A 6882-nucleotide genomic window follows, 5' to 3' on the forward strand; every position below is an offset into this window, starting at 1 on the left:
GTTAATACCATGCCTATAACGTTCATATTAAGCACACAAAACCACACAGCTGAGCTTATTTAACCTATATATATATATTATTTTTATTTATTTATTTATTTTTTTTTAAATTAAAATACCCCAGCCCAGAGAAAAGAGAAACCCGATCCCTATAATTTATTAGGGACCGGCTGTTGGAGAAAATAGACTATTAAACGTAAGATTTAATAAAATATTAAATAGTATTGTATCCACAAACTACAAGCATAAGTGCAAAAAAGTAACTAATGGAAATATAACGAAATGTGTAATGTAATGAAAAAAAGAACACTTTTTAAGGTGACCAGATTTTCAAAAGTAGAAACCGTGACATACTTACATTTTATAATTTCATAAATTTATAAAACACATTACACTTAAAAACATGGTCTTTGATATATATATATATATATATATATATATATATATATATATATATCGCAGCCTATATATGTGTAGCAAACTGACTGTAGCCTAATTAACTTGGAAGAACTAATTCTTAAGAACAACTAATACATTTCTAAATACGCCAAAAACACTCTGGACTGCAGAATTTACTGAAACTGATGCAGCAGCACACACTCACAGCGCCTCCCTGCGCCTAGTGGACAAGATAGGAACTACACGCGCCGTCTCCATTATTGTGGTTTTAGTTTTTTACTTTTTTGTTTTGTTTTCTCAAATCACCCTTCGGGCCGGACTGGACCCCTCGGCGGCTCTTGAGAGCTATGCTATAAGGCAGCCACACAAATCCAATTAAGAGCCTGGCGAGAGAATTAATCTATTACAAAAATAATGAATACCAATATTAATAGATATATCTAATGTGCAAATTCAGAATATTACTGTGTGCATTGATATATGTGGGTGTGCATTTTCTATGTTTGTAGGCCTTAAAAAAGATTATAAACGCATTTACTTCAGAACAATGCAGATGTGTCGGCACAGTGATTAAAACAATTGTCTGTGCCAAAATATTTGCATTTTAAATACATTGAAATGTATTACAAAATTAGCGTCTTTCATTTTTTTTCTTAACAGGTATTGTGGCTTATCGTCTGTTAACCAGTGTACCAGTGTACAATGTACAAAATGGAGTAAAACAAAAATCCCACAAACTGATGTAATTTTAGTTTATGTGCCTTCAATAATGCAGAATTAGCAATGTGGTTTTTGTTTTAGTAAATGAGAGGCCAGTAGCACATCACCTTAAGCCAGCGGGGAACCCCCCACCCCCAACAACAATTACTTAATTGTTTAATTATTAGTTCAATTATATGTGCAGTTGGAAAAAAAAACAGTGGAGGTTTGGGGGCCACAGGATATGGATAATGTAGTGATTTAGGACAGGGTTTCCCCAATCCTGGTCCAGGAGGTCCCCCTAACCTGCTGGCTCATTTTACAGACCCTCAGCAGTATTACAGTAGATTACTTGCATTCTGTATTGATTACTTTTAGATATTTAGCAGCACTTCTATTCAATACACTTTGTTTTCCTAAAAAATATATCTGAATTTGATTTTGAGAGATAGAGCTGGAGGTGTTAAAGTGGAGTGGTGCTGAAAGATTATATGGTCACTTTATAAGGAACAAAAATCAGAAAATTTAACAAAGTTCCAATTGTTAATTTGTTCATTATTTTAATTTAAACCCCATTTAAAATACATTCACGGGCAGTGGTCAGTAGAGGTCAGTGCCCCCTTGACAGCAAGCTTGCCCCCCCCGTGGCCCCCCTAACTATCACTGCAGACAAAACACTGTCAGCATCCCCCCCCTCTAGCACCACAGACAAAACACCATCAGCACCCAATGCACCGTGGACAAAACTCTGTCAGAACTGCCCACCCCACCCCCACTAGCACCATGGACAAACCCAACACCGCAGAGAAATTGATGGCCTCCCTAATATTACAGCCCAGCCAGGCCCCCCAGCTGAAATGGTCTAGAACCGCCACTGGGTACAGTGAGCATCCGGTTTCAATACCTAAAGCCCAGCTCCACAACTACATTTGTATCGGAATTCAAGGAACAGAGAGAGTGTGTCTTATCAGATGTGTACAGAGTGGCCAAGCCTGGGCTGCCTCAGATCACTTTGCAGTCGGACTGGCATTCCCAGAGAGGACAGCAGTGCCTATTTCTACACTGATCTCTGCTGTGTGTGTGGTTGGGGGTAGTGCCATTGTGGGAGACTGAAGTACAGAGACAGTGTGTGTGTGGGATGGCTTAATTCTTAAGAGAGAGATGACAACACAGTGCTCATTCTGATCAATTCAACAGGCAGTAATAAGTAGAGAATGACTGACTGCAGGGTTATAAATAGAGTCATTATCAATAGCCTTGTCAGACTCTCTGAGAATGTCCTTATAAAATCCAAAGTACTTATAAATAGATTGGTGTGGAGGTAGGTTGGGATGTGTTTGCAGAAGACAAATAGCTAATCAGGCTGTCAGACACACTTCCCCACATACACATCTCTGCAGGGTCCACAGCCCTCAATGGTCTCCCTTCTGTGTACTATGCTCACTCCGACACAGTGTCCTAGTATTGATATAATGCAGAGTTACTGTATACTCTCAATGCTAACAAAATCCCGGAGTCCTAGCAGGCAGGGCCTCTAAAGTTTCAGCCCTAGTGGAAGCCCTGACTTTTGCACTCTAATGATACATATTTACAATTTTCTCTTTCTCCAAGTAAATTCAAATAACTATACACATACAGATTCAGATGACTGTATACATATATAAATAGATGTATTCATATCCCCATCCTGAAAAAGATGTTGGAAAAGCACAAGGGGCTCAGATGTTGCAGATGTCACCTGCTGCTCTTCAGATCACTAACAGCATTCTTGTCAGCTGACAGACCTAGCGCTGCAGAGTCATAGTGATCCCCCTCAAGACATCTGACTGCATGTGACACAGCACCCAATGCCACGTCACCACATTCAGAGTAGAGGACATCTTTTCCCTTTAAATTCCCACTATGACCCTATATTGGAAAATGAATTAATTTTAGTTTTAATTTCCATTTCTTATATGTTGTAACAAAGTAAGTCCTAATTTGAATAATGGTTGATATCTGATAAAGACTGTGCTCAGAGCACACCCATATATTTAATTATCTCCCTGATGCATGTTGCAGTCCTGGTGTGTTGTGCTCTGGTGCATATCAGACACAACTGCAGAGTCTGCTCACTCTGCTGTATTTCGGATGGTTGATCTCACTGAAATAATACAGCTGGTGCCCATCACCATACAGTGCATTGTCTCACTGAAACCCTGCGTCAGACTCACAGCTGGGGAGTCTGAGGTTAGATTCCTAATTCCTCCAATGGCCTCTATTGAGAAGACAGTTGCTATGGTTTAGTGCATGTTAGTGGAGGATATTTTACAAAGCTTTAATAATTCCCTTACCAAATATTAATTTTGCATTGCATGTTAAATGCTAATGGTCCAAGGTCCAATGGTCCCAGTGCTTTTTCTTTTAAGACTAAACATGGCATGTCCATGTTTTGGTTTTGAGGTAGAATTATTGTATTGTTATCATGATGTGTCATTAATTTATTTAGTTTACATTTTCTTGTTTGTTATCAAACTAACAAAGAAGCTATAACTATAGTTTCTGTAACCAGCATAATGTTTGTGTCACAGTTCCCTAGCCCTGACCCTCTTCCTCCACTAGAAGCCACCAATGTTCTCTTGCCTTTTCCTGCTCCCTTCACTGCTTTCCTGGAGATCGCCTTCCAGTTCTCCAGACTCTGCATCTGTCCGGAAACTACCTTCCGGCTCTTTGGATCTCACCTCTGTCCTGCAATTGTCTTTCAGACCTCCTGACCCTGTCTTTGTCTTGTGGCCATCTCCTAGGCCTCCTGAACCCGTTCCTGTCCTGAGGCAATCTCCCAGACGACCTGAAACCATTCCTGTCCTGAGATCGCCTCCCAGACCTCCTGACCCCGTTCCTTACCTGTGGCCACCTCAATGACCTCCAGAACCCGATCCTATCCCATGGCCGTCTTTCAGATCTTTTGACCCTGACTTGTGGCCACCTCCCAGACCTCCCGACCTTGCCTTATGGCCACCCTCTAGAAATCTTGCCCTTTCCCTTCATGTCTTCTGTTTCCCCACTACCTTTGGTCCTGATCTTCTGTCCCGTGGCTTTCCCCGCTGTATCCAGTCCTATTTGGCTGTGCTGAGCGTGGAGGGGGGGGGGTACTGTCACAGTTCCCTAGCCCTGACCCTCTTCCTCCACTAGAGGCCGCCAATGTTCTCTTGCCTTTTCCTGCTCCCTTCACTGCTTTCCTTTTTTCATTCTATCAATTAACATTCCTCCTCACCCTTGTGCACTTCTGCTTCTGTCCTTTGTTCTCATTGGTCCTGCTCTTGTCTTCTTAGTTTCTGCTCTCCTTTATAAACCCCTCACTGCCCTCACTCTGGGCGAAGTGTTGTCAGCTCTACCTGCTTTGCCTAGCCGTGTTCTCTCCTTAGCGCCGTGTTCTCTCCTTAGCGCCGTGTTCTCTCCTTAGCGCCGTGTTCTCTCCTTAGCGCCGTGTTCTCTCCTTAGCGCCGTGTTCTCTCCTTAGCGCCGTGTTCTCTCCTTAGCGCCGTGTTCTCTCCTTAACGCCGTGTTCTCTCCTTAGCGCCGTGTTCTCTCCTTAGCGCCGTGTTCTCTCCTTAGCGCCGTGTTCTCTCCTTAGCGCCGTGTTCTCTCCTTAGCGCCGTGTTCTCTCCTTAGCGCCGTGTTCTCTCCTTAGCGCCGTGTTCTCCCCTTAGCGCCGTGTTCTCCCCTTAGCGCCGTGTTCTCCCCTTAGCGCCGTGTTCTCCCCTTAGCGCCGTGTTCTCCCCTTAGCGCCGTGTTCTCCATCTGTTTCTCTTGACCTCCTGGATTTCGACCTTTTGTCTGTGACCTCGACCTCACCTTTGGATTCTCCTTGGTTTCTGTCTGCTCATTGCAGTAGCTCTGCACTTGGGTCCTTTCTCTATCAGCTTAACGGTCTTCCCACGAGGCAACCGTGACAGTTTGGAAGTGTTCTGAGGAAAACAACAGCTTTCCTACACAACCAATGCAGCATGTACAGAAATAAAGAATCGGAACCAACAACAGTAGAATTAAATTAATCACATATCCAAGCTCCGCAGCACTCTCAAAGACAATGAGGTGGGTTGGACACTCTCGTGTTTATGGGCAGGGTTGGAGGGGTGTTTGCAAAGGTATAGGGTAGTGGTTATGCAGTGGCTGCCTTACCCCACTCCAACTCTGCCAATAAGCTGTGTGTCCAGTAAGCTGTGAGGGGAACCTGACAAATTACATTCTGCACAACTGTCTCACTGAGTCCTGCAAGCACTGTTAGATAGTAGTGAGGCAGCAGTGTGGATCTGTCACAAATTGATGTGGAATTATGATTTCCTTGGCATCTTTAAATAAAATTAAAAATCTGAAATGGCTCATTTTAAAAGTCACAGTCATTTTCCCCATGTGGAAGGTGGTTGTAACTGCGGAAATCTGCCTGATTTCATGGATTTCATGCAGATTTAGAGCTAAGTTTTTCGATTTCAAAATATGCTAGCTAAATTGCAGTTTACAAGGCTTGCACGCCTGGTTTCACACCTGTGGATTTTGGATAAACGTTTCCTTCTCTGTAATAAAGCATTTCATCATGCCTACGTGGCGCAACACTATCAAACTTACTGCACCGGAAATTTCATTGACTTATAAATAAGCAAGTTGGATAGGAAGCCAAAAAAGCCTAACAACAAAGACAATATAAATTCCATGCATATATATACAATAATTAGTGTGATGGTCCATATTGCGTGCACCACAGGGGACTTCACACAGGATGCGCTGCTAGAAGTCCCGTCTGCTCGCGGTACAGGTGTTACGACGAATTCAGTGACTACTAGGATTCATGTGACCTGGTGGATGTGCGCATGCGCCAGCAGCCATCCCCGCTATCTGTTGACGGGAGCGCGTGATCACTCGCTCGCGGCGCAAAGCGCGTCATTGTCAATAGAGCATGCGCACTGCTGCAAACAGGAGTGAATGTAGCGCTTCTGCACGGCGCGTTGTTGTCTTTGTGCAATTGTACATGCTGAATGGATTGTTTAAAAACAACAGCAGCTATACAAATTGTTTCTTGAGATGTGTATACATTAGTTACACTTACTATAGGATGTAAGTACAGTGAGGGAAAAAAGTATTTGATCCCCTGCTGATTTTGTACGTTTGCCCACTGACAAAGAAATGATCAGTCTATAATTTTAATGGTAGGTGTATTTTAACAGTGAGAGACAGAATAACAACAAACAAATCCAGAAAAACGCATTTCAAAAAAGTTATACATTGATTTGCATGTTAATGAGGGAAATAAGTATTTGATCCCCTATCAATCAGCAAGATTTCTGGCTCCCAGGTGTCTTTTATACAGGTAACGAGCTGAGATTAGGGGCACTCTCTTAAAGGGAGTGCTCCTAATCTCAGCTCGTTACCTGTATAAAAGACACCTGTCCACAGAAGGAATTAAACAATCAGATTCCAAACTCTCCACCATGGCCAAGACCAAAGAGCTGTCCAAGGATGTCAGGGACAAGATTGTAGACCTACACAAGGCTGGAATGGGCTACAAGACCATCGCCAAGCAGCTTGGTGAGACGGTGACAACAGTTGGTGCGATTATTCGCAAATGGAAGAAACACAAAATAACTGTCAGTCTCCCTCGGTCTGGGTTTCCATGCAAGATCTCACCTCGTGGAGTTTCAATGATCATGAGAACGGTGAGGAATCAGCCAAGAACTACACGGGAGGATCTTGTTAATGATCTCAAGGCAGCTGGGACCGTAGTCACCAAGAAAACAATTGGTAACACAC

The sequence above is a fragment of the Amia ocellicauda genome, chromosome 8 (assembly GCF_036373705.1).
Source record: "Amia ocellicauda isolate fAmiCal2 chromosome 8, fAmiCal2.hap1, whole genome shotgun sequence".
Classification (NCBI taxonomy): domain Eukaryota; kingdom Metazoa; phylum Chordata; class Actinopteri; order Amiiformes; family Amiidae; genus Amia; species Amia ocellicauda.